Here is a 19,532-nt window from a genome sequence, read left to right as displayed (position 1 = left end):
GATCCTAGTGTCTGACCTGGAATCCAGATGTTAAATACCAGGTTCCAGACTGGACATCAGCCAACCTGGGAGCTGTTCTTTGGGATTCCTTCTAAGTTTAATTTCTAGGACTTTACTGTGTCAAGATGTTGACTTGGACTCTCCACTCCCAAGGAGAGAGATGAGCTGTGTTGGGTCTAAGGGCATTGCAGATCATGCCCTGCCTTCCCCAGGAGGACCCAAAGCCTGTACCTAAGGCTGGGAACAGGGGTCATGTGAGGATCATGTAGACAGAGAGAAGACAGGAGGCACCTTTTAAAGGATTATTTGAGTTTATATGACACTTTTTTTTTTTTAACTTGAAAAGAAGCATAAACTATATTCATGGATCTCAACTGCAAATTCTCCCCTCTGCCCCCCAAAAATAGCCCTTTGAAGGGTATGAAAAATGACTCTCCTGCTTTTGTTCCTGGCCTCAGAGAGTTCAGCCTGTCAGAAAAGCACACTTTGCTAGTGAGCTACCGGGGATGCTTGGAACAAGAACTGCCACAAAAATGCCAGGGGACCCAAACTTGGACTTAATTCACAGTTTGCAAGTCCTCAACATGGAGCTAGCTGAACAATTTCAACTAAATGAAACCCTGCATAGTTCTCCTGGACTGGGCCTGTGGGTGCTGTGCCCCAGCTGTCAACCCTGCTTCACAGCTGAAGATAAATCACAGCAGAAAATGGACTGTAATGAAAACACTGACAGGCCCTTCAAAGTAATGGAGCTCGGGGGTCTCCCTTTTGTTACATTCCGTCTATTATGCAATTACTGCCTTGGAAATGGCCTTTTCTTCACTCCTGAGAGGTGTGTGTCCTGGTTTCAGGACAAGGGCTACAGAATGGAAAGATGCTTTCATGCTTGGGACCATGTGCAGGTTGGAGTCAGCCTGGGCCAGATCTATCCTTCACAATTGGCAGCAATTTTCCATTTCATGGAGGCTGAAATCGGCCACGTCTAATCACTGGAATCACTGCACCAGGGGCTGGGCAGCGCAAACAGGTCAGACATCCCTCCAATCTGCAGTTGAGTTGTTTATGCCCCAGGAAATAGATTTTATGCTGCTTTCCTACTCTGAGGAATGGGGTGTGGCTGAGGAAAGAACAACTTCCCAAGGATGCCTGTTGAGGTGACCATGTCAAGAGTCATGGCTAGGGGGCATTTAGTACCTTTACAGAAAGGTCTGGGCACAGTGGATACTCTTTCATGGTACAGCTGGGATATTCCATTAGGACCTGAAATCTTTAGGAAACTCTGGGCTATTGCCTCTCTCTGACCTGCCTCTGGCTTTCTTAACTCCCCCTGCATCTAGAAGCCTCTAACTCTACGACAAGGGGACTTCCTGTTGGCAACAAGTGAAAATATGTCCCCGAGGAAGTGCTGGGGATCTTTCAAAAGAGAAACAACCTTTAGGCTGACTGAAGTTCAAAAAGGAAATGTATCACATAAATGTAAAGTTCATTCATATTCAAGTACGGCTGGATCCAGAAAGCGAGCTGATGGCTTCTTCATGCTGGCTTCATGCCCAGGAAAGCCCTTTCCCCTGGGCCCTGGAAAATTTCAGGCTCCCATGCTCTCAATCCCAGAACTAATGGGATAAAAAGAGATGATGTATAATAGTTCTAACGTGTTTCAGAACTGAGACCCATGAAGTGACTGGGTAATATGATCTGCCCTAAACCAATTGCTGTGGCCAGGGAGATGAAATCTACTGGTTGGCCAGGCTTGGAGCTGTGCCCGTCCCTGAGCCAATTGGATGGTGATGAAAGTCTGGCTCTGATTGACCAGGTTCAGGCCATGCCTCCTTCTGAAATAAATGGTGGTAGAGGGAGTGGAGTCAGACCATTTCAGGACATAGATGGGGTTTGGAAGGGTGGTTTCCTAAGACAATAGGATGCAGTTACCCAGAGAACTGAAAATTGGATGCTAGGGATGCAAAGATGAGAATTGGTCCCTGGAGATTACACTGGGTCTGTAGAAGGGGCTGGTAAGTGTTTGGATGATTTTCTTCCCAAGCAGGTGGTCACCCTCGGTATTGGGTGTGACCTTGATCCCTCTCAGATTCTTTTTTGACTACCTCTCCTTTGTTTTCTCCCCCGTGGTCACACCTCACCCACACTTCTTGTTCTTCCATGTCTAGATGAGCAGGAGGAGCACACTGTGGGTCCTGGGATATGGAATCCCGAGGGGCTGCCAAGGGGCAAGAGGGTGAAAACTGAAGGGTGGGGAGTTAGCTCCCTTTGAGAGAAGGGGAATGAGAAACATTTGGAGGCAATTGGAGACGTAGAAATTCCTACTTCTTTCCCCTCACTGTGAACTCCCTTTATAACCTCCTTCCAGAGAAGTGTTGGATTCCCAGCAAACATGCCTGCTAAGAGATGTTTTATTAGGCTCCTCTTGTGGCAATGATAAATTACCACAAACTTAGTGGCTTAAAGCAATACAAATTTATTCTTGTATAGAATATATAAGAAAGTATAAAATGGAAGTCAGAAGTATAAAATGAGTTGGCAGGGCTGCATTCCTTTTGAGGCTTAAGAATCCATTTCTTTGCCTTTTCTAGCTTCTAGAAGCCATCAGCATTCCTTGGCTTATGGCCCCTTTCTTGCATCACTCCAAACTCTTGCTTTTGTCATCACATCTCCTCTGACTCTGACCTTCCTCCCTCTCTTTTCCAAGGGGCCTTGTGCCTCCACTGGGCCCACCTGGCTAATCTATGGCAGGAGTCTTCCCATTGCAAAAGCCTTAATCACAGGCGCAAATCCCTTTTGCCACATAAGGTAACATTTTCACAGGTTCTGGGGATTAGGATGTGGACATCTCTGCAGGACCATCGTTCAGCTGACCACAGCTTGTGATGGCTCTCTGAGCCTCACTGTGAAGCTCTGGACAGTGCAGGACCACACTGCATTGTACTGTATTGCTTTCATTTGTGTTTGCCTCACTTCCTCCTTTCTTTTTCAACCTGACCATCTGGGGTGGCACATTCTAAACAATCTGATTCTCTTTGATCTTTGCCCCAGGCTTCACTTTCTGAAGCAACAGGGTAAAGGAAACCTCCGTGGGTTCACCGGATGCCTTGCATGCCCTTCTCTTGCAGCACGTCACCCTCTGCGTGACCACTTGTTCGTTGACATGTCTGGACAATGGTCCACATGCTAAAAGGAGTCCTGTCTTTCTCATCTGTATCTTCAACCCAGGGATAGAATCAAGTAGGTGCTCAGTCTTGAATGAGGGAATGAATGAATCAGCCTTTCAGCTGCCCCAGAATTTTTGGTTCAAAGCTTACTTGCTCTGGAAACACGTCCATTAGCTGAACTTCTACCCTTTAATCACAGCTTTCTTGACATCAGTGCTTGGTATGTGTGCACACATTTCATGCTTCAGTGAGTAATAATGCACATACCCATGCTCAAGTGCAGAGTCAAGGAAAAGGAAGGCTTTGCCCCTCCTAGCTATATGACCTTGGACTAGTTATTTGACCAACTCTGCACCTCAGTTTCTTTGTGAAATGGGGCTAACCATTAAATTTATTCCATAGAACTGGTGAAATGATTAATTTTGATGGTAAAGTAGAAAGTATTGATGGCAATATAACCTGTTTGTAGTTTCCCAGACTCCCAACTTCAAGAACTTCTTGTGTATTTGTAGCACCTAAATTTAGTTGGTCAGTGCAGGAGAAATTTTGTAAGACTTCTTTATAAATATGTTTCTTCAGTGACATTTTCCAAATGGACTGCTTTATAGACTGTTTGTCTTGGCTAGATTGACCCTCCTCCACAATTCTTTCCTTTATGCCACCTTCAGGATAGAGGTAGCCATGTGTCAGGGTCCTGGACAACTTGGTATAAGCCAAAACCTGTGGGCAGTGCTTTCCAGAAAGCTTTTTTATTCTTTATTGAAAGGGTCAGATTCAGTCAGAATAGATCATCAGCATTTCCCTCCCCATTTTCTTCCTGTATTCTGTAGACATGATGCCTGGAGCTCCTGCAGTCATTTTGTAACATGAGGCCCTGAGCACAAGAAAAAAGAATAAGAATCTTAGAGGATCTTGACCTTGACTGACAGTGACCCATGAGCCAACATTGCCAGTGGTCTACCTCTAGACTTCTTCTTTGTGCCTTTTCAAGGATAATACCAGAAATTTGGAGGAGAGGATAGGAAATGTAAAAGCAACCAAAAAGAAAGATGTCATCAAGTAGGTCTGAATCTCTCTTTGGATATTAAAGAATTAAAGAAAGAAAGGCTGACTCAAAACCAAAACAAACCCCTACCCGTCTCCCACAGTGGACTGGAAGCAACCTGAAGGCAGTGAATCTATCTATCTGGTGGTTGGTGTCTTCTGTACTTGGCATTTTGCCTGGCATGGTAGGTGTTTGCTGAAAAAACAAAAGAATCTTTCCCCTCCCCCACCCTGCCCCACCTCTTTTAACTTTGGCCAAGTCTATCTGGCTCACCAGAGCAGTTGTGATGACAGTTGTTTGGTGAGTTTCCAAACACTGTACTATTTAAGTACAGCACATAGTCTTAGGGGAACAGGCAAGCAATTGGATGCTAAACCTGGCTGGCCAGACCTGTGTTACCAAAACTCATCCATTTCATTTGAATCTTTAAGAGGAAAAGCTTTCCAAACACTTGCTCCAATATTTAATTCTCCATGGTTGATTTCTAATGAGGAATCAAATTTCAGGTGGATAGAAGAAGCATATTCATTGAAGGATTGGTCTCTGTTCCAAGGATTGTGTGATCTAATAGGAGCCATATACATGTCAGTAATTTTCAGGATTCTATCTGACTTTTTATCCTGGACACCAGATACAGCTGCCAGCATCTTTTCACAGCTGCCCTGTTTACTGTGACTTTTCAAAGGGCAGGGATAGGTTCCTACTGGCCTTGCAATGCCTTCTTCCACAGCACCAACCCCATACCTATTCATAACAGGGGTGCACAGCCACTCCATAAGAGAGAAGATCAACCTTGGAACATTTATTAATATCTTCATAATTTCTTATGGTGGAGGGAAGCAAAGGCAAAAGAACATATTCTTGAGTAATTTATTCTGTTCCCTGGCATTGATGAAAGGGATAAAATTAAATCAGTGTTTCTACTCAAGTTGTTTGAAGGACAAGCCAAAATCACACCATTAAAAATTAACATCTAAAACAGATTGTACATTACTAGGGATGAGTTCAGACCCAAAGTAGAAGAATTGGCCAAATAAATCTACAGAATGTTGGTTGTGAGGAATTTACCCTCATTTCCAGTGGTTAAGAAATAAAAGACAGATTATTTTCATTTCAGGCCGGGAAGGTTTGCAGAAACAGCCCAAGATATCTTATCTGAGTTTAACGGGGAATGAGGTAAATGGCTAAGGAAGGTCAGAGCTGTGAGGTTTTCTGGAGCACCAAATTCATCACAAGTCATAGTTCTGTGAAATTCATGTCAAAATTACCAGAATGTTTCCCTTCTTGAAGCTACTTAAACTCTAGTGGAAAATAGGAACATCTGTTTAACTTCTGATGGCCTAAACACTTACCCAATACCCATTATATACATCTATTGATGGTATCTTTGAGTGTGAGATCCATTTATCCATCCATCCATCCATCCATCCATCCATCCATCCATCCATCCGTCTATCCCATCCATCTGTCGCATCCATCCATCCATCCATCCATCCATCCATCCATCCTTACATCCATTCATCCATCTATCCCATCCATCTGTCGCATCCATCCATCCATCCATCCATCCATCCATCCATCCATCTATCCCATCCATCTGTCGCATCCATCCATCCATCCATCCATCCATCCATCCATCCATATCCACCCATTCATCCAACCATCCATCCAGCATTCCTGGAGTACATGCTTGTGCTTGGCCCTGTGCTGGGGCAGAAGATACTGTGTTGGATTAGATAGAGACTTTGCTGTTCAAGAAATTACTTCAGTGCATAGCTTGAGAGCAGGGATTTCCAACCTTCACATTGTTTATATTTTGGGCTGGATAATCTTTTGTTGTGAGGACTGTCATGTGTATTGTAGGATGCCTAGCAGCATGCCTGGATTCTCTCTGCTAGATTCAAATAACACCTGCCCCACCTCAGTCATGATTATCAAAAATATCTCTAGATATTAGCAAATGTCTCCCTGGTTAGGAACCATTGCTTTAGAGTCACAAACCTAAATTCTATTCCTGCCTTACCCTCTGACTAGTTGTTTATTTGGCTAATGGTTATTTAACTTTTTCTTATTCCCAGCACCCAACACAGTTTCTGGCAGAGAGTAGGTATGTGTCAATGCTTACAAGTTAAGTGAACAAATGAGTAAATTAATGAATGAGAGTCTGTATTTCTAAGACCAGCCTTTTCCTAAGCGGTTTGCAGGCTGTTAGGAAGACCTTGAGCCTTGACCATGCACAGTGTCAAGAAGGCAACATATTCACTCAAAATGTGCCTCAGCTAAGTAAAAATAATCCACTTTGGGGGCATTTAGCTGTGTAAGCCCGACAGATAATTGAGCGGCTGGATTTTTCAGTTTCGACAGATTGGTTTGCCATTCTGTAGCCACAATAACAGAGCAAAGTAACAATCATGTCTATGTTTAATTTTCTGAAGAGTGCTGCATCGCTGAGGCTAACAATCTGGCCAATTAAATGTGGCCGATTGGCACTCCCACACAAGTTTGGGGGTATTTAAAATAGCTCTCTGCAGAAGAAAAAAAGAATCCAAGCTGCAAAGAAAGTTGTAACTCTACCAAGATTTCATATTTCAAAAGCAGGCTTACAATGGTAAAATTGTTCTGGGTGACAGATAATAGACAAGCCATCTAGTTTGAGTGTATTAGTGTCGAATGGAGTGTTGTCTCTGTTACCAATGATGGTGTCTATTTGTTAAATTGGGTAATTTTTCATGTTCAGTGAAATCAAGATTCCACTCCTTGTGGACTGAGTTTATGGGACTTTTAACCATGTTAATCATTCAGAAGGACCAAGAGTGTCTCTCATTAATTTTTCTTTATTTTCCTTTATTTATTTATTTTGAGATGGAGTCTCACTCTGTCACCCAGGCTGCAGTGCAATGGCACGTTCTTGGCTCACTGCAACCCCCACCTCCCAGGTTCAAGAGATTCTCCTGCTTCAGCCTCCCGAGTAGCTGGGACTACAGGTGCCCGCCACCACACTTGGCTAATTTTTGTATTTTTAGTAGTGATGGGGTTTCACCATATTGGGCAGGCTTGTCTCAAACTCCTGACCTTGTGATCTACCCACCTTGGCCTCCCAAAGTACTGGGATTACAGGCGTAAGCCAGCATGCCTGGCCTCACTAAGCTTTCTTTACTCCCTAAAGCTTAAGTGAGGAGTAGTTGATAAGAATGGAATAAGGTTCCCTACCTATTTCACTCTCAAATCTTCTAAATACAATTCTTGTAGGCTCAGGCTGGGGAGGCTGTATTAGTTACCTATTGCTACAATAAAGCTGACTAACAACCAACCATAAAGCATCATTAGCATAGGGCATTAACATTTGTTTAGCCTAGAAATCTGCAGGGATTAGCTGATCTTGGCTGGACTTAGCTGATTTTGAGTATTCCATATACTGGGGTTGGCTGCAGGTTGGTTAATCAGTTCTGCTGATCTTGGCTGGGTTTGTTCACCTGTCTGGGGGTTGAATGGCTGTTCATTGATCTAAGATAGTCTTGACCAGGTTGACCAAGTTTTTTAGGATGCCTTTCATCCTCCTAGAGGTTAGCTGGGAAATGTGCATGTGGTACTTGCAGGTACAAGAACTTGCATTATTCCTTTAGCCAAAGCACATCACATGGCTGAGCTCAGAGTTAAGAGGTCAGGCAGAATGCTCTGCCCAGATTGAGAGGGCCCTGTAAAGTTACATGGCCAAGAGTGTGGGTATTAAGAGGTGTAACTAATTGTAATTAATTACACGTTTGTTAATTAGTATTTGTGCTATTACCAAGGCTATACTCCAGAAGATGCTGGGCCCTGACAATAAAGTTAAATATAAATAAGAAAGGTGTTTATAGCAATGTTGAGAGAAAGATGAAGAGGGAAGAGAGAGATGTGTAACTTGGGGAAGGCTCAGTCACCCAGCTGTTATTTGAGTTCTATTTTCTCTAGCTTGGAAGAGTGCCTTCACACAAGAAAAGAGAGTACTACAACTATGGATAAAAGATAACTTAGGGCCAAGTAGATGGGGAAATGATAGCTAGTTCTTTACAGAGTCCAAATCTGCAGTCCCATGGGAATTCAAACCCAGGCCATTGAACGACCTGACCATGGAACTGCTGACTATGATTGTGAGGCATCATGAAAAATGGTAGGGGCTCCTAAAGAATGTAGGTTGGTTTTATTTTTATTTATTTATTTTTTATTTTTTAAGTTCTGGGGTAGATGTGCAGAATGTGCAGATTTGTTTCATAGGTAAATGTGTGCCATGGTGGTTTGCTGCACCTATCAACCCATCACGTAGGTATTAAGCCCAGCATGCATTAGCTCTTTTCCCTAATGCTCTCCCTCACACCTCCCAGCCCTCCCCCAACAAGCATCAGTGAGTGATGTTCCCTTCCCTATGTTCACGTGTTCTCATTGTTCAGCTCCCACTTACAAGTGAGAACATGTGATGTTTGGTTTTCTGTTTCTGCATTAGTTTGCTGAGGATAATGGCTTCCAACTTCATCCATGTCCTGCCAAGGACATGATCTCCTTTTTATGGCTGCATAGTATTCCATGGTGTTTATGTACCACATTATTTTAATGCAATCTATTATTGATGGGCATGTGGGTTGATTCCATGTCTTTGCTATTGTGAATAGTGCTGCAAAAAACATACATATGCATATATCTTTATAACAGAATGATTTATATTCCTTTGGGTATACACCCAGTAATAGGATTGCTGAGTCAAATGTTATTTCTGGTTCTAAATCTTTGAGGAATCGCCACACTCTCTTCCACCATGGTTGAACTAATTTGATGTAGTTGGTTTTAAATGGTTGACCCTGGACACTGGAAAGGTGACGTTTGTCTCACTGTGGCATCTGCAAATTAGTCAACTCTCAAGTACACTGGAAAATATAATACCCTCTAAAATGCAGTTAAACTATCTAAAAATTCAGAGTATCAATTGTTTCATACACACAGCTCTAAAGTCACTTCTAAAGTGATTAAAATAAATACCTCTCAAATCATGATTCCATCAAGTGTCTTCTTACTTATGTCCTCTCATGATAATATTTATGTATTCAACATAATAATAATGTGAACTAATATTTATTTCCTTCTTTGTGTTGGCCATTGTTCTGAGCCATTTACATGTATAGTCTCTTTTTTATTCTCACCATGATTTCATGACATGGGTGTTGTTATTGTTATCATTTTACAGTTGAGAAAACAGAAGCTCATAGAATCATATCCAAAGCTTATCCCAGATCTGCCTGATGACTACTTGTGCTCTCAATCCCCTCACGTTGGGTACCTCTTGAAGAGATGAATTGTAATAGGGTGAAATAGAATTCTGGAATTCCAACTCAAAAGATCAGAAGTGCAAATTCAAGATTTGGAAACCCTGGCTTGCCAGTAATTGATGTGATTAAATACTTTAGGCCTTTTTTTTTTTTTTTAAATCACAAGTTCAATAGGAGTCAACAGAGCGAGGATGCTGCCCAGAACACACAAGTAGGTAAGCCTCCATTCCTTTGCAAGGATGCATGCTATTCTGTCCTGGGACAGCGCCATTCGGGGCACCTGATTTCAGCGGTATGTTAGTGCAAAAGTAATTGAGGTTTTTGCAATATTTTTTTGGTGGCTAAAAAAAAAATCTAAATTATTTTTGGATTGATTGATTGATTAATAGCACCTGTAGCTTTTGTTTTCCAGTGATACAATTGTAAGGTTATTGACAGTTTGGAGGGAAATCGACATTGACAGGTTGGAGGGGAATTTCCCCTGAAGGGGAATTAGGTGATAAGGAGTTTTGGAAACCATAATATGTGAGAAAAAAATTTAAAGATGGAATATGTGTAACGTACAACCCAGAAGACTTTAGGGTGATATAGATAACTTCTATATTCCATATCGAAGATGGCACACTCTTGCTTAGTACTGATTCAGAAATTACAGATAAAATTACATGATCTGTTGGGACAGTGGTTGCAACCTGGGTAGTGGATTGTTGTAAAATGTGGTGAGCTCCGTGACTCTGGCCATCAGACAGGGATGCTTTAGAGAGGGCCACTGCCCTGAGGAGGTTCTCTCCCTGTGCTGAGTCCTGAAATGTTGATTTCAGTACTTTATTTAGTTTGCCTGTGTGCTCAGTCATCTAACTTATAATATAGTTAGGAAAGTGGTACTTCTGCTTAACAAAATCACAAATGAAAATAGCATTTTAGAGGGCGAATGTTGACTCCTCACTCCTGATGTTTCACTTCATGGAGGGAGCTCTGTTAGTTTCACACCCCTGGACTCTTTCTGCCCCTCTACTTGCGCTCTACCATTGAAGGATGAGGGAGGATAGATTTTTGCACTATACAAATTTAGGAGTCGGTAGAGTACAGTGGCACATGCCTGTAATCCCAAAACTTTGGGAGTCTGAGGCAGGAGGATCACGAAATCAGGAGTTTGAGATCAGCCTGACCAACATGGTGAAACCCTGTCTCTAGTAAAAATATAAAAATTAACTGGGCATGGTGGCACGTGCCGGTAATCCCAGCTACTCAGGAGGCTGAGGCAGGAGAATCACTTGAACCTGGGAGGTGGAGGTTGTAGTGAGCGGAGATCACACCACTGCACTCCAGCCTGGGCAACAGAGCAAGACTCCATCTTAAAAAAAAAAAAAGAATTAGGAGTCATAAACGTGACATTCTTCATTCAAAAACTTCCTTTTTTTTTCTCTTGGGAGTGCATGAGCCACAAAAAGCATAATTCCTCTACTCATTTCCAGGCTGGAACATCCTGTGCCCTCACGTTGGGAGGCTGGGTGCCCAAGTTCAGTGTTGCCATTAGTACATGGATAAATCTGTCAAATTTATAGGTTTAGCACTAAAAATCGGCTTTGCTTTCATGTCAGCGACACCCTCCAGTTTAGGCTTGTTTGGGAATGAGAGTGATGTGCTGGCTTCCATCTGCCTCTCCCTCATCTATGTCTCAATTTGTTCAGAATTCAGGAGGAGAAGAGGATGCTACTTAGCAGCCCCTGAATAACCCAATCAACAGGAGATGGAGTAGAAGTCACTGAGGTGCTACACATTGAATGCTGACTCTGAGTCTTGGGGCTTTCCCTGCACTCCTTCCTCTAAGTGTGCCAGCAGTGTCGCTGCTATTACAATACCCAGTGCACAGACTAGAACACTGAGGCTTGTCCAAGTTAGCAAGTAATAAAGCAAATGTCAGCCCATGTCTGCCTGAACCCCTGGTCAAGGCTTTTGAATGGTGTACAATGAAGTGTCTTGAGCCAGAGAGGATATTGGCTGTCAGAAAAGGGAATGCCTAGCAGAGCACTGAGGAGATAAGAATGACAATGGGCCTTAGCTGGTCAAAGTGATTAATAGAGGGAGAGAAAAAGAGTGTGGTCAAGAAGCGGTATTCTCTCCCAGGAGTGACAACAGCAGGAATATTGTCGTTGTCATCATGGTCAGATTTTTCATCCTCATCTTCATCCTAACAGCCACCATTTGTTGATCTTTTACTATACACCAGCAACTGTAACATCTATTACTCTGTAAACTTTTTTTTTTTTTTTTTTTTTTTTGACGGAGTCTTGCTCTGTTGCCAGGCTGGAGTGCAGTGACACGATCTCGGCTCACTGCAACCTCCGCCTCCCTGGTTCAAGCGATTCTCCTGCCTCAGCCTCCCAAGTAGCTGGGATTACAGGCATGCGCCACCATGCCCAGCTCATTTTTCTATTTTTAGTAGAGACGGGGTTTCACCATGTTGGCCAGGATGGTCTCAATCTCCTGACCTCATCATCCGCCTGCCTCAGCCTCCCAAAGTGCTGGGATTACAGTCATGAGCCACAGTGCCCGGCCTATTCTGTAAACTTTTTAACTGCTTTATTGTAGTATAATTGCTAGTTAATAAACTGTACATATTTAGAGTGTACGATTTAATGCATTGACATACAAATCACCCACGAAACCATGATCACAATCAAGATAATGAACATATGTATCACCCTGAAAAGTTTCTTTATACCTCTTTCTACTCCCTTCTTTCTTCCTGTCTCCTCTAACCCCCAGTTCTGTCCCCAGGTAACCACGAATCTGCTTTCTGTCACTAGAGTTACATTTTTCGGAATGTTATAAAAATAAAATTTTGGTTTGGCTGCTTTTACCCAACATAATTATATTGAAATTTGTCATGTGATGATGGCTATCAACAGTTTATTCCTCTTTGTTGCTGAGTAGTATTCCATTATATGAATGTACCACAATTTGTCTATCCATTCACAGGTTGGTAGACAGCTGGATTGTTTTCAGCATTTGACTATTATACATAAAGCTGTTGCAAAGACCCGTGTACACGTCTTTGTGTGTACACATGCTTCCATTTCACAGCCTCTGGTTAGCCTTCACAACAAGTGACAGGCACAATGCCATTGCAATCCCAGGTATATAGATGAAGAAGCTGAGGTCCCCCAAGGTCAACTACGCTCTCCAAGGCCAGCAGCTAATCGACAGCAGGGCTAACGTTTGAGGGCAGAGCCTTCTGACAACTCCAGGCTCAAAGCCCCTGCACAATACTACACCCCACACTGAGGAGAATGCTTTCATTTGAAAAAATAAAGATGTTTATTTTTTCTCTGTAATAATGTACTTCTCAGCCCATCTCTACTCCCTGTCATGGTTACCTATATCGGCTGCAGCACACAGACCCTCCGAGGTCAAGATGTACCTTCCCACTGAGTTTTTTCAGTCTAGTCATCAACTAGAGATGAGATACATCCCACTAGGGGCCAGGACCTTTTGCTGTCAAGAATATGAGATTGTATCTTCATTTATGGAGTAACTTTTACACCCTGAAAATGAGAATGATAAAAAGAAGGCAGGTAAAAGAAAGACAGTGTACACCTCCTTGTGCATATTCGCAATGCAAGAGCTGAAAATTCTGCTGATGAAATGAATCTATAAAGGATTCAAGCTCAGCTACAGAATTCTCGTTGAAAGTTCAATTGCTGCCGATCCCCTCAGGTCCCATGCAAGCATTTTGAGGGAAGCTGGCCCTCATTTCCCTATTCGAGTCTGGTCTCTGGACTTCTGTCATATGCACCTTCCTCATTCTGATTACCCAGTTGATTGATGGATTCATGTGCCAGGCAGCTATTCTGCATGAGGTGGTCCTGTGAGAGAAAAGACTGGACACAGTCCCTACTGCAAGGGCAAATACAACAGACAAAGAGCTACAAAAGGTGCTGCAGAGAGAACTGAGGGAACCAGGAAAAGCTTCTCAGAGGAGGTGTCATTTAATTATTTAAGATTTTTCTTTTGTTTATATATTTTTTAAATGTACATGCTTATAATGATAAGTGATACGAGCAGTGGTGAGCTGGTAAATTTTTGACAACCAGTTCTCTGGGAAAAATAGGTATTTACATCCATCAGCTTATTATAAGTGGGGATGTATAGCATGCACTTTGTAAATGAAAATATGAATATTCTTTACTATAAATCCCACGTATATAGACAGTTGAATTCTCACAGAATTCTTTTGCTGATTTTTACCAAACTCTTGCATCCATAGCCAAATGATAGTTGCAATTAACAAGCAAGTATATGTTAGACATGAATGCTGGTTGATATTTTCATTTAGGTTAACAAAGATACAAGATAATGCTAAAATGTTATGTAAGACAAAAGCGAAACAGTGAAAACATGTCAGAACATTACTCATTCATCAGTGACATTAGGCACAGCTTTGCTGAATGGGGTAATACATTTTAATAACCTGAAAAATACTTTCTCAACATTTTATGTTATTCACAATGTAACAACTACAGACACACCCATTTTTAAGTTTAATCTGCATCAGGAACATCTTCTTCATCACCTTCTTAACTCTAGGCAGTGATCCAAACAATAAGCCGAGCCCTGGCTTGTAGTCCTTGCCAATTTCTGTGGTGTAAATACTCCCACCAAGGGTGGTTTCAAACTACCAGTGTGACATTACTGAACATGGAGCTGGAAAAAGATATGCAGTCCCACTCCTTTATATAGTATTCTCGAGAGCACAGATAATAGTAAAAATAGTAAAATAATGAAGAAGTATTAAAGTAATAAATATTACCTATTACTCATGTTTTTAATATAATTTATTATAACTTTATATAGTTTAATTTTTAATAATGGCTAGGTTTTTGTTTTGTTTTTTGAGACGGAATTTGGCTCTTCTTGCTCAGGCTGGACTGCAGTGGTGTGATCTTAGCTCACCGCAACCTCCAACTCTCAGGTTCAAGTGATTCTCTTGCCTCAGTCTCCCAAGTAGCTGGGATTACAGGTGCACACCACCACACCTGGCTATTTTTTTTTTTTGTATATTTAGTAGAGATGGAGTTTCACGACGTTAGTCAGGTTAGTCTCCAACTCCTGACCTCAGGTGATCCACCTGCCTCAGCCTCCCCAGGTGCTGTGGTTACAGGTGTGAGCCATTGAGCCCAGCCTATAATGGCTAGCTAGGTTTAACAGCTGTCTTGCAAAATTCCTGAATCTTTAACAATGGACTCTTATGAGTCAGTAGGGGCTCACCCACTAGATGTATTCATAAAGGATAATCATCTCCTGCAATCAATACCCCTTTCCTGTATCCTCCTGTCTCATCCCACTTGAGGTTTATACAGATTTCCACACCCTTCTCTTTATACCAACAAGTGAATGCAGGCACTTGCACACCATACACGAGAGTACAGAGGGGTCAATTGGTGTCTAAGTTGACTGAATAATATCATAACATACGTGTTTCCCTGTAAGGCAGGGATGAAACTGTAAGAAATAAATTAGATCAAGTGCTGTCTCTTTGTTTTCCAGTACACATACACAAACACTTTTACAAAAATGGAGTCATATCATACCCATTTGTTGTTGATGTTTTCGTTAGTATAGTCTTTTTCTCTTTGGGGCTTGCTTTGCTCTGCCATCTCTGCTCAACTCTGCCTTAATCAGTGCCGCAACTCCATTTTAACTGACCCTCTCAACACACCATAAACCCATGCTATAATCGGTTGCATATTTTCCATTCTGTTCTCCATTCTTACATAATTATTTTTATCTATGCACACACACACAAGCATACAAACACACATAGGGTTTTTAAAAAATGTTTTGTTAAAATGTGGTATTATAATATGCATACATCTTTGCATCTGGAATTTTACAATAGTTCTAATCTCAACAACTGTTCTAATTCTTTTCTTTCTTTTTTTTTTTTTTTTGAGACGGAGTCTCGCTCTGTCGCCCAGGCTGGAGTGCAATGGCCGGATCTCAGCTCACTGCAAGCTCCGCCTCCCGGGTTTACGCCATTCTCCTGCCTCAGCCTCCCGAGTAGCTGGGACTACAGGCGCCCGCCACCTCGCCCGGCTAGTTTTTTGTATTTTTTAGTAGAGACGGGGTTTCACCGGGTTAGCCAGGATGGTCTCGATCTCCTGACCTCGTGATCCGCCCGTCTCGGCCTCCCAAAGTGCTGGGATTACAGGCTTAAGCCACCGCGCCCAGCCCTAATTCTTGTTTATTTATTTGGATGCATCATATAATATAATGTTTCTTAGTGTGAATGTACTATAACTTAATGAATATGCCCCTACTAATGGACATTTACTATTTTCCATATTCTTTCCTCATTGAAGAATGCTATAATAAACATCTCTGGATATTTTTGTAGAGCAAAACTGCAAGAATGCTGTTTCTAGGTTGAAGGGCATGTGTATTTTTGGCTATAGTACATATGTCCATATGGTTTCCAGAAATGCTTCATATTTCTGCTAGTGATAAGAGAACTTTCCCATCATCCCCACCAGCAATAGGTCTTAACTCTCTTTTTAATTTTTGCCTGGGACATGATTGTAAAATAATGAGTTGTTACTTCACATTTCTCTGACTACCAACAAGTCTGAATATATTTTCACATCTTTATTGGGAGTTGGGTTTGCTATTCTGTGAATTACATATTCATATTCTTTGTTTATGTTTCTGTGGGATTGTTTCTCTTTGTCAATTTGTAAGATCTCTTTGTATAGCATAGATATTAACCTGTGGACTGTCACCTGCACTGCAAATGTTTCCCAAGTCTTTGGTTTCTCTGTTAACTTGGAAAATGTTACCTTCGGCTATGTTTATATAGTTATAGCTTCTAGTTACATAATATATAGTTTGTGGTTGATGTTTACATGGACATGTGCCTTGTGTTTCCTCTTTAAAATTTAGTGATCCCCTCTTGGCTATGAAGGCCTTCCACCCCTAGGGTGGAAGTAAATATAATTTTTTTGCAATTTTTTTGTATAACATTTTATAGAGAGAACTTTGTTTAATCCATGTGAATTTATGTTTTATGTGGTATGAGATAGTCCAACTCCTTATTCTTTTAATCCAAGAGCCATTTGCACATGGTCATTTACTAAATAAGCTACTTTTTCCTTATTGGATGAAGATATCTCTTCTGCCATATTTAGAAATCTTATATTCATTAGGATCTATTTCTGGATCTTCTTTTCCACTGATTAATTTTTCTATTCTTATGCTATTATTATATTGATTTGTTTAGAGAGGTTTCATAGTGAGTTTTGGTGTCTGGTTAGGCAAATCCTTCATCTTAACTTTTATATATGTGTATGCAAATTTTAGTCTTGAGCAATTTTTAAATCTATGTGAACTGAAGTTAATTTTACTTTCGAAGCAAAGAAAAATGCTATTCATGTTTTAATAGGAGTATCATTAAATTTTATATATTTATATGTATAATTTTGACACTTTTATGATACTACATTTCCCTAATGAAGAACCTAATTTTTCTTTCCATTTGTTCAAAATCTGTTTTATGTCCTCCAATAAGCTTTTATAGTTTTATTCATATAGGTTCTATGGCTTTCTTGTTAAATTTTACCTTTTTGGCCAGGCACGGTGGCTCATGCCTTTAATCCCAGGACTTTGGGAAGCTGAGGTGGGTGGATCACAAGGTCAGGAGTTCAAGACCAGCCTGGCCAAGATGGTGGAACCCCCATCTCTGCTAAAACTACAAAAATTAGCCAGCTGTGGTGGCAGGTGCCTATAATCCCAGCTACTCAGGAGGCTGAGGCAGGAGAATCACTTGAACCCAGGTGGAAGAGGTTGCAGTGAGCTGAGATCATGCCACTGTACTCCAGCCTGGGTGACAAAGTGAGACTCCATCTCAATAATAAATAAATACATAAATTTACCTTTTTATCATTTTTTCGCTATTGTAAATTTTAAAATTATTCCCATTTTTAGGTATTTGTTGCTAGTTAGAGAATCTATTTTCGTCTTAGATTCTTTTTATATCCTTGAGCCTTATCAAATATGCTCACTAATTATAGGATTTTAAAAGTTAGCTTGTATGGGCATTCTATATATGCAATCAAATCATCAACCAAAAAAGTAGAATTTTATCTCCTCTTTTCCAGTTTTGGGCTCCTTATTTATTTTTTCTTATCTTATTACATTGGCTGGAACCATTTAGATCATGCTAATATGTTAGTGATAGTCGGCATTGCTTTCTAGTTTCTGATTTTAATGAAAAGTTTTTCTTATTTTAATGTTTGTTATTACTTTTTGTTAAAAAGTATTTATCATATGTAAACATTTCCTTTTGATTCCTACTTTTTTTGTGTTTTTTACTTAAGTACATATGGCCATTATCAAATGCCCTTTCAGCCTGTGCTAATGTGATCATAGTTTTTCTCGTTTATTGTTGATGTAAAAAATTGTGGGAATAAAGTTTCTTATACCATAAATTGTATCTCCAAGGATAAAGAGGAGTCGCCTTAAAGGGAAGGAGGAGAGCATATCAGGCCAAAAGGGGCTAGGGGAACTATTAATTAAGAAAAAGCAAGGAAGCTAGAGTTAAAGCTAGACATAAACACAGCTCTCTAGGGTCTGAAGGGTAGGGAATCTGCCATGCAAAATGAGCAAAGGAGGACCCTTGGGCTGTGATGGCTGGAAGTTCATGGGACTCAGGATGGCTCAATGCATATGTGAGGAAGTGGTTCTGATGTGGTTCTGAAAACATCAGTGGTTCTGATGTTTTCTGATGGAGGCAGGACAGCTTGCGGCATTTTCAGAAACTGGATAAGAGCTCATTAGCAATGAAAAAGCATAAAGAGTGACAGGTTTGAAAAAAAGACCCACTTATCTAATTGGAAAAAAAACTATGGGGAGAAACAGTGTGGACCATTCTTTGGCAAGTGAGGACTGAAAAATACACCTACTGTTTAGACTTCAGGAGATGGGAGGTTAGAAACCAAAGATGTAGTCAGAAAAAAGAAAGGAGTTGTTTCTTTTGAGTGAAGCTTTTAAACTGAGAGATCTTTGTGGAGCAGGAACTGCTTTTTACTATTCCCAGTAACAACACACAGGACATCCTACATAGGAGATGCTGTATAAATGCCTGATGAAGGCAGGTGGGCTCAACTTAGCCTACAGGGAGAAGGAAAATGAACTGGAAAGAGATGACCACTGATCATAAATCATGGGAGTTTGAAGAAACTGGAAATTTATTCAGTCATTCTTTCTTTTACTTGTTAAATCATTCATATTTATTTGGCACCTACCATGTGTCAGTTACTGTGCCATGCAGTGGAAATACAATGATAAACAGGACAAATTCCTTGTCTTCACAGAACGTCCCTTTTGGTCGAAAGTGAGATAGGTGACTATTAAATAAATTAAATAACTATAGGCTGTGAGAAGTGCTCTAATGGTTTCTAAGCTTTCATATGCATACTGGTAGTCTGGGAATGCTGTTAAAACACAAATTCTGGCTTACTCAGTTTGGGGTTAAGCTAAGGTTTTGCAGTTCTAACAAGTTCTCAGGTGATACTACTCCTCCTAGTCTAAGGACCAGCTTTCGAGGATTAGCAGGATTATGAAGGCTACAGCTAATGATGGGAAGGGGACTGCTTTGCAGATGGGGTGGTCAGCAGATATCGCCAACTAGCTTTTGAGGTAAGCTCTGAAAGAGATAGTGAGTACTCAAGTCAGGCTAAAAATCAGGACTGCAAATGTCTGGAGAGCACGTTGTGGGTGTAACTGCTGGGACCTACTGTTGTCTCGATGGAGAGCCTAAAAACAGTGTGAGAAGAGATGATAAATTGAGGATAATGATACTGAGAGGATTTAGATTTGTTTCTGGGAAGATGGGTTCCAATGAGTGAGATTCTCATTAACTAATTTATAATCACACACACATACACACAGCCTACCATATGCCTATACGATGCAACAAAGGGAAGGTTATACAAGTGGAAGACAGCCCTGGGAAGTGAGAAACAGCCT

The sequence above is a fragment of the Rhinopithecus roxellana genome, chromosome 20, assembly GCF_007565055.1.
Source record: "Rhinopithecus roxellana isolate Shanxi Qingling chromosome 20, ASM756505v1, whole genome shotgun sequence".
Classification (NCBI taxonomy): Eukaryota; Metazoa; Chordata; class Mammalia; order Primates; family Cercopithecidae; genus Rhinopithecus; species Rhinopithecus roxellana.
The sequence above is the reverse complement of the archived record's forward strand: the minus strand, read 5'-3'. Positions refer to the sequence as shown.